The sequence below is a fragment of the Ascaphus truei genome, chromosome 1 (assembly GCF_040206685.1).
Source record: "Ascaphus truei isolate aAscTru1 chromosome 1, aAscTru1.hap1, whole genome shotgun sequence".
In the NCBI taxonomy this organism is placed as follows: domain Eukaryota; kingdom Metazoa; phylum Chordata; class Amphibia; order Anura; family Ascaphidae; genus Ascaphus; species Ascaphus truei.
Genome location: NC_134483.1, coordinates 464,201,918 through 464,211,424, shown reverse-complemented (window position 1 = coordinate 464,211,424; position 9,507 = coordinate 464,201,918). Strand labels below are relative to the sequence as shown.

Genomic DNA, 9,507 nt, shown 5'->3' with positions numbered 1-9,507 from the left:
TGGGCGAATGAAATAGTTACAGACCAGATTAAAATGTGAGACAGCCTTAGATTTGAAAGAACTTAAACTGGTGGTGGATGTGAGAGTCTCTGGTAGGTTGTTCCAGTTGTGGGGTGCACGGTAAGAGAAGGAGGAACGGCCGGATACTTTGTTGAGCCTTGGGACCATGAACAGTCTTTTGGAGTCTGATCTCAGGTGATAGGTGCTGCATGTGGTAGAGGTGAGGAGCTTGTTCAGATAGCTGGGTAGCTTGCCCATAAAGAATTTAAAGGCAAGACAGGAAAGGTGAACTTTGCGCCTAGACTCTAGTGATGACCAATCTAGTTCTTTGAGCATTTCGCAGTGATGTGTGCATTGGAGAACAAAACGACAAATTGAATTGTAGAGGGTGTCAAGTTTGCTAAGGTGGGTTTGAGGTGCCGTGCCATATACTATGTCTCCATAGTCAATAATTGGCATTAGCATCTGCTGTGTGATACGCTTTCTGACCAGGAGACTTAGGGAGGATTTGTTCCTGTAAATTACCCCTAGTTTGGCATAGATCTTGGTTGTCAGGGTATCAATGTGCATTCCGAATATTAAGTGGGAGTCAAACCATAAGCCCAGATATTTAAAACTAGTGACAGGGGTTAGGGTGGTGTTAGTGTTGGTTCTAATATGGAGCTCAGTCGCTGGAAGCTTTAAGAATTTAGTCTTGGTCCTAAATACCATTGTTACAGACTTGTCGGTGTTTAAAAACAGTTTGTTTTGGGAAATCCAGTTTTCGAGTCTCAAAAAATCAGACTGAAGTATGTGTTGAAGGTCAGAGAGGCTATGGCTGTGTGCATATAGGATTGTGTCATCTGCATACATGTGTATTGAGGCTTCCTTACAAGCTGTGGGAAGATCATTAATGAACACTGAGAAGAGTAGGGGCCCCAGAACAGAGCCTTGCGGGACACCACAGGTGATATCCAGGGGGTTAGAGTTAGAGCCTGAGATGGACACATGTTGGGATCTTCCTGATAGGTAGGACTGAAACCAGTTTAAAGCATGCTTCCCTATTCCAGAGCTCTGGAGTTTGTTAAGCAGGATAGCATTATCAACTGTATCAAAAGCCTTTGCAAAATCTAGGAATACTGCACCAGTGAGTTGTCCCCGTTCCATTCCACACTGGATTTCATTGCAAACTTTTAGCAGGGTAGTTACGGTGGAGTGTTTGGGACGAAAGCCAGATTGGAATTGGCTAGGGAAATTTGTCTTGGTGTAGTAGTCGTTTATTTGGGAGTGGACACATTTTTCCATGACTTTGGATAGAATTGGGAGAAGTGAGATTGGTCTGTAGTTTGAGACAGTGTTTTTGTCCCCACTTTTGAAGATTGGGACAACTCTGGCAGTTTTCCAGGTCTTAGGGATATGGCCTGCAGACAGGATAGAGTTGACTATGGAAGCAATTGGTTTGGCAATGGCTGGGGCACCAAGTCGTAGGAACCTAGATTGTAGCAAGTCAGGTCCACATTGGCTGCTTAGTTTTAGTTTGAGGAGCGCTTGTGTCGAACCTGATGGAGGAAGAAGTAAATTCTTGTATTACACATTAGAATACATTATATACAGTACATTAAATATACATAACGCACAGTATACTATCTGACTATGTGTACTTTGTGGTCTGGAGGAAAGTACGACACCCAGCGTAACTGCACCTCATCCTCCGTTGCTATCTATAGTACAGTAAAGAAAAGAGATATCAGTTTCAAGGATAAATTAGTCTTTTTGAGGAATGCCATAATGGAGAATATTTCTGTGCTTTACTTTAATAAATACAGTTGTCATAATTTGCAAAAACAGGGCAGCAGACAGCTTTCCCAGGGCCCAGGACTAGAATTTCCACCGGAACCCCCCACCCCTGTGTCAGAGGCCTTGCAGGATCCCTCCTCCCCGTTTTCTCTTACACTCCTACCTTCTCACACACCTCCTCTCTCTCTTACCCTCCTGTCAGACTCCCCCATCACCCTTTCGTTCCCCCATCTCTCTCCTCCCTCTTTTACACCCTCTGTCAAACTCCCCCCCCCTCTCATCCTGACTCCCCCCATTATTTCTCCCCCGTTCCCCTAACTCAATAAGCCCCCTTCCCAAATACACACACACACACACTAACCACCTCTCTCCCCAAATACAAACACACAAACACAATAACCCCCCCAAATACACACAAACAATTTTCCTACCTCCCCAAATAAACAAAAACCCAATAACTCCCCCTACCCCAAATACACACACACCTTGGGGGTAAAGATCTTGGAGGGTGGTATAAGGGGGTCATGGGCCTGGGGCCCTCAGGAAGGAAGGAAGGGACAGATGAGCGGTGACCAACACAGGGGACAGCCCTTCAGTCCTGCAGTAGGGAGGAAAGGGAAGGACAGATAGGGACGGCATCCAGAAAAGGGGTGGGCCCTTCTTGCCTACAGAGAGTAAACTTTAGGGTTGCCGGCAGGACTTGACTGGCTAGGCCCAGGACAGTAGTCCCGGATGTCCCTCCTCCCCCCTGTCAGCGGCCCTGATGTACAGTTAGGTCCGGAAATAATTGGACACTGGTACAAGGTTTGTTATTTCGGCTGTTTACCAAAATAATTTCACGTTACAGTTAAATAATGAATATGGGCTTAAAGTGTAGTCTATCAGCTTTAATTTGAGGGTATTCACATACAAATTGGAGGAAGGGTTTAGGAATTACATCTCTTTAATAAGTAGCCCCCTCTTTTTCAAGGGACCAAAAGTAATTGGACAATTGACTCACAAGCTGTTTCATGGACAGGTGTGGGCTACTCCTTCGTTATTTCATCATCAATTAAGCAGGTAAAAGGTCTGGAGTTGATTCCAGGTGTGGCATTCGCATTTGGAAGCTATTGCTGTGAACCCACAACATGGGGTCAAAGGAGCTCTCAATGCAAGTGAAACAGGGCATCCTTAGGCTGCAAAAAAAAAAGAAAATCCATCAGAGAGATAGCAGGAACATTAGGAGTGGCCAAATCAACAGGTTGGTACATGCTGAGAAAAAAAGAACGCACTGGTGACCTCTGCAACACAAAAAGGCCTGGACGTCCACGGAACACAACAGTGGTGGATGATCCTGGGATCCGTTCCACAGTAAAGAAAACCCCCTTCACAACATCCAGCCAAATGAAGAACACTCTCCAGGAGGTAGGCATATCTACCATTCATGTCTACCATAGTATTAAAAATGAACATTTTATTTATGACTAGCTGAGAGACCCAGCGTTGCCCGGGAGAGGGGAGGGAGGGACAGTGGACAGGAGGAGGGGAGGGGGGGAGGGACAGTGGACAGGAGGAGGGGAGGGGGGGAGGGACAGTGGAAAGGAGGAGGGGAGTGGGGAGGGACAGTGGACAGGAGGAGGGGGGGACAGTGGATGGGAGGGGGGGGACAGTGGACAGGAGGGGGGGGATAGTGGATGGGAGGGGGGGGCAGTGGACAGGAGGGGAGGACAGTGGACAGGAGGGGGGGGACAGTGGACAGGAGGGGGGACAGTGGACAGGAGGGGGGGACAGTGGACAGGAGGGGGGGGACAGTGGACAGGAGGGGAGGACAGTGGACAGGAGGGGGGGGACAGTGGACAGGAGGGGGGGACAGTGGACAGGAGGGGGGGTGGGTTGCTTACAATTTCCGTGTCCCACTCTCCACTCCCCCTGAATGTTTCTCCGCTCCCCCCTCTCTCTCCGCTTCTGCTCCCCCCCCCCATGCGTAGCTCCGGTCCCCACCCTAGAGTGTCTGACACACACACAGTGACACACACACACACAGTGTAACACACACACACACAGTGTAAAACACACACACACACAGTGTCCCACACACACACACACAGTGTCCCACACACACAGTGTCCCCCCCACACACAGAGTGTCACACACACACACACAGTGACACACACACGTCACCTCTCCTTCCGTCCGCCGCCATCTTACTCCACGAGGAAGGAAGGGGTTCCTTCCGGGCGCCGCCATCTTAGGCGCCGCATGTCCACTGCCTGTCGGAGCACTGGGGGGGAGGTGAGTGGAGCACCGGGGGGAGGTGAGGGGAGCACCGGGGGGGAGGTGAGCGGAGCACCGGGGGGGAGAGCTGAGCGGAGCTCTGGGGGGGAGAGCTGAGCGAAGCACCGGGGGGGAGCTGACACGGGGAGAGGAGGAGAGCGCGGGGACGTGCGGCGCATGCTTGAGAGCCGTGGGGGGTGTCCCGGGCGCTCGCTCTGCTCCCCCGCTGACTGTAGCGGCGCCGGGGGGTGGGGGTGAAAGCGCGGGAAACGGAGACACGGGGAATGTTGGTTCTGTGTGGTGTGATCTCCGGAGGAGCTGCGGCCATGTGTGGTGTCCGTTGGTGATGTGAGGATCACACAGAGCTGCTGCCTCGGGGGGGGTGTGCGGTGTCCGTTGGATAGGTGAGGATGAGACAGTGCGGTGAGGTGAAGGGGAGGTGTGTTGGCAGTGTAGGCCGTAAGAGGCGGTGTGAGCGTGCGGTGTGTGTGGTGTTGTGTGAGGGTGTGGAATGTTGCAGTGCTGAAAGCAGTAAGACTGTGTACCTGATTGTGCAGTTCTGTCGTGGTAGCAGGTGGTCAGGGTTTTCTGGGTTGAGAGCAGTGAGGGTTAGGTCCAAATCTCTCAGAGCAGTGAGGGTTAGGTGCTGGCAAGCGTTCCCAAAGCTCAGTGAGTGAGTGGTGGGAGAGTGTGTCAGTGAGGGGTGGGACAGTGTGGCAGTGGTGTTGGCCGCAGACCAATGAGAGTTGTGCGGGGGTGGACCGCAGACCAATGAGAGGTGTGCGGGGGCGGGCATGGCCTGAGGCGGAGTGACAGGCCAAAGGTGCAATCAGATTGTCCGTAGGGACACAGGAAGATGCAGACAGGCATACAGTGCTTTCACAAATATATAATAAGATTGTGTTAATGTGTCCAATTACATTTGAGCCCTGAAATAAGGGGACTGTGTATGAAAATGGTTGCAATTCCTAAACGTTTCATACAATATTTTTGTTCAACCCCTTGAATTAAAGCTGAAAGTCTGCAATTCTATTGCATCTCAGTTGTTTCATTTCAAATCCATTGTGGTGGCGTACAGAGCCAAAATTATGAAAATTGTGCCAGTGTCCAATTATTTCCGGACCTAACTGTATGTATCATCAATATTTTTTAATTTGTTGATTATTTTACAGGTGGAATTTCACAAAAGACAGCCAGGGCATGCTGGTGGAAGATTGCCTTTTTTTTATTTATTTGTTACATTATTTATGCTCTTGTATAAAGTAATACGCTGTATATTGTAATAAAACATTCACTGATGTACACTATGTTTCTGTACCTTAATGTAAATATGTCAATTGATAAAGACTGTCTGGTGTCTTTAGTTTTCAAGCATTAAAACTTGAAAGAAGGTGGTTATGGGTGTCGTATAAACAACTGGCGCTTTTCTTAGAAAAGAGATATTAATACATGGCTACTCACAACCTCCCAACCCACCCAAGTTATTATTCACACCTCAATCACCCACAAGGAGTTCTTTGAATGGTACTCTGTTACCATAGTGACAAAACCCCCATTCAGGGATGGCAGGGGGGTGGAGTGTTAGGGTGGCGGAATGAGTGGCCCTAGCTGAATCTGCAGACTTCGAAAAATTGCACTGTACTACTCCAGACTCTGCCTACAGAATATGGAACGAAACACAATTTTTATGCACACATTCGATATAACTAAACAGGACAATGGCACTGACATTAAATCCACAGAGGACATTTACTGCACCTGCCAGAGGTGTAAAACATAGAAGATTGTGCATGACTCGAACACACATTTGTTGGGGTAAGCAGGACAAGAATGGCTCATTAATAGCACTTGTGGTGCTGTGGGTCCTACAGGTGCAGCAGCTGGTGCAGATGCCTTAGCAATGGTGCTGTGTTGTTGTGCAGTTGTGTGTCGCTCTGGGTGTGGTATTCCTAGACGGTGGGGGTGGCAGTTGGAATGCGATTAAAGGTACAGTACATGTTACAATGTGTAACCCCTCTCCTAAAGGGTTTCTAGAAGGTTAGTGTATATTGGGCTCACCCTGTGTAGCTATGGGGATCCTGAAGTCATAGGAGAGAGTTTAGGTAAGAGAGAAGATTCTAGAGGTTGGGTTCCAGGAGGACAAGAGGAGACAAGCATCGGGGAGAGGAGATGGAGATAACCCCATAAAGTAGTAGAACAGACCAGGCCCCCTTTCTTCATAATGTTATAAGTAGGGACAGAGCATTTTAAGTTAGGATCCCAGAGGATGGCTAGTAAAATTCAGCAGGACCCAGAGAGGGGGAAATGACACAGGCCCTACAGAAAAGGCTCCCGGTTATTGGCAGATTGGCACAGCCCGCAGATCAGTATAGGTATCTCAGTATGGTCATACCCTGCTTACAGCAAACAGGCAAAAAAAAACACCAAGGCGCTCGCTCTCCAAATCATATAACTAAGTGTTGCTATTAAATGGGATATCGGGAACTAAATATAATACAATACAGTGAAATATTGAAACGTGAATAAAGATAAATATAAAATCCCTACGCAAAACTCAAAAAATGAATCGTCCTCCTAATTCTTTAAGTTTATGTTTTCATAATATGGGGAGCGCAGAGTCAATTCTGCATCCCCCATATTACATCAAATGAGCACAGGGTAGATAAAATAGTACAAATATGGCACATTGTATGGAGCATTTACAAAGACTGAGTGGAATACAGTATATAGATGAAAAGGGGGCTAAACAGGTTCACTACTTAGAGGTGACAAAGGTGAAAAGGAAAAAGTGCGCTACTAAAATCAAATAGAATTTATTAACCCATGTGGATATAACCACGAGAAGGTGCACAAAAAATGTAGGGTTTACGTGATTCTATACAGTCAATGGAGCGTCTGCAGCCGCGAACACAAGGGGTGGCTCAACACCACCGGGGCTATATCAGATAAAACACAAAAACACAGCGCACAACGCTCATAGTGTATTATATAAAATATATTAAGAAACACAGTGGTAAGGTGAGTATTCTGCGTACATCAATGTGAGATAAAAACAGCATTCATGGGACATATGTTACCCAAACGCCAACAACAGGACCGGATGAATCAGCAGGGCACCATCTGTCGGTCGACGGAACACCATCTGTTGGTCGACAGGCTCCTCGTTGATATGGCCAAGCACCTCGGATGGTAGAACTATAGCCCGACTGTCCCTACTCACAGTCAGGTGTTTGGGCAGTGTAACAATAATAGTAACGTCCCAAATCGGTAAATACTGCTGCAGGCTAGGATAAGCCGTTCCCGGAGGAAACGTTCACAGCGCTCGTGCACGGTACACAGTACGCGCGTCTCTGTTGACTCGTCGGCCACGTCACTGGATCGCGTCACTGGATCGCGTCACCGTGTGGTGTACATTGGAACACTCCAGGAAAGGCACTGGCTTAAAACCAGGCAGCAGATTCAAAATAGCAAAGATCAATACTTATATTTCACGAGTGTGTTTAGGAGAAAATCACATTGCAACACGTTTCAAAGCTAAAATGCTTCCCTGATGAAGAAGCCTGATGAAGTATGGTTAAGAAGCCCGATCTAGCCCATTATTGATAGACTGGGTGTTACTGTCCACTCGTAAGCTAGCGAATGTCTGATCCCGTCTTGGTCAGGTGTTATTATATCAATGTTCATACCCTTTGCATCTATGTATGTTCTGACCCATCGCCTCCAGGACTAGAGAGCTACTTGCTTCTGTTGCCATTTTCCATATGCCTCCTAAAATATGGGGTGCAGTACTATAAAAGAAGTATGTGTATAATTTTTATGTAATGTGTTTTGTGTCTGTTTTTTTTTTTTAAGCAAAAATAGGAACAGGGCAGAGCACTGCCAGAAATAATCAGGAGGAGGCTTCAAATACAAAAAAATTATTAAAGGATCATAATAGACCACTTCAGCTGTAGTAACGCACCTACGCGTTTTGGGCTACATGCCCTTTATCAAGGTGTATATTCTGGTATTTAAAATCGGCATTTCTGCATAGCCATTTTTCGCGCAATGCGTGACATCACGCGTCACCGTCCAATAGGCACAGCGCTCCTCTGCAATCAAGACCTAACTCGGTTTCAATAGGTTACCGAGCTGTATAAGCAACAGAAATTTTACTGAGTTTTTTTAACACTTAAGGAGCCTTCAGTCAGGGATCGGCAACAGCGCGGCGTTACTCCCTCATTACAATCCGTGCAGTACTAGCTCGGAGGCGCGCTGACCAATGAGAATAAAAAACAGTAGTGACGGAGCTCCTCAGCTCAATCGCAACATGCACAGGTCCCACAGGTGTAACAGAAAAAATGCCAGAAGAAACATTCAAACCAAAGTAGTGTAAACATAGTAACAAAACCACAAAGAAACAGAAAAACCACAGTTAAATGAAGAAAAAATGAGCATAAACAAATAACAATCCGAACATCAGAAACAATTATAGTAATGAAGATATTAATGACTTACTACATTAAGAAAATATATAAAACACAATACTTAATGATACTATGTGTACACAACCAACATGCAGAAGGAGTTAATATATAATTAACCATCCCCATCCATATAAAGGACATTAGAATGTAATATAAAATCCAATCTAAGATGATACGATGATAAGATGTATATATACACACATATGAATGAGGACAGAAGCACAGAGCGCACCAAGGTTGAAGAAATATATATTAAAAGTGAATACAAACAACAAGTATCAACTTACATATAATAAATCTGTTATCCAGTGAGATCTTTAGGTGGTACAGTCCATGCTGCCCCGTCCGTGGGTCTGTGGGTTAAAGGGAGGCAACGCCGAGCATGAGACAATCTATCCCACGCGCTGGGATCGAGTGATGTCTCCGTCTTGCTCTGCTGCTTCCGGGTATGCGCAGTACCGTGCAGTTTGTGTGCACGTCTCCCAAGTTCACAGTCTCTCTCTCAGGTCAACTAACAGTTAAGGACAGACGACAGAGAAGCCCAATGCTACATCCAACATGACAGAAATCCACAGTAAAATACTTATATATTCTCTTGAAATAGGGTCATTTAGTTTAACCCTTTGGCCAAAGCGTTGTAAGCTTGCGAGCCACGTCAAGGCAGACACCTGTTCGCAAGTCCTAACACTACCAGATAAAATACTAATATACCTCTATTAGGATTAAAATTCTCATTTACCTCTATTAGGAGGGAGAAAGACCACAGTGGGTCTATATCCAGCAGAATGAGGAACTTGCAAACTAGGGAAGTGGGGAGGGGCGGGCTTAAAACCTGTGTAGCCATGCTGTAAAATGGCTGCAGTCATCTCTCCTGCTGACAGTAAGGCCTGGTAAATTATGGGGATGCAGCAGTAATCATGGAGGTTTGCCCTCACACCCTGGTGAGGTGCCCTATGTATGGATGGGAGTGGTCACAGGCTCTGACTCCCTGATTGGTGATGTCAGAGTTGTG

General features: G+C 46.7%; 1 long non-coding RNA gene across 2 annotated transcripts; it reads right to left on the bottom strand.

Moving 5' to 3' along the window:
- Positions 1-414: 414 nt before the first annotated feature.
- Positions 415-8,908, bottom strand: LOC142471972 (uncharacterized). Of its 2 annotated transcripts, none has more exons than XR_012789560.1 (4): positions 8,783-8,908; positions 2,777-2,951; positions 1,632-1,700; positions 415-1,538 (listed from the first exon to the last, which is right to left on the bottom strand). It is a non-coding gene; the product is annotated as an uncharacterized LOC142471972 (long non-coding RNA). The 2 variants fall into 2 exon arrangements; XR_012789561.1 differs by having other exon boundaries at positions 1,641-1,700.
- Between the last annotated feature and the right edge of the window lie 599 nt (positions 8,909-9,507).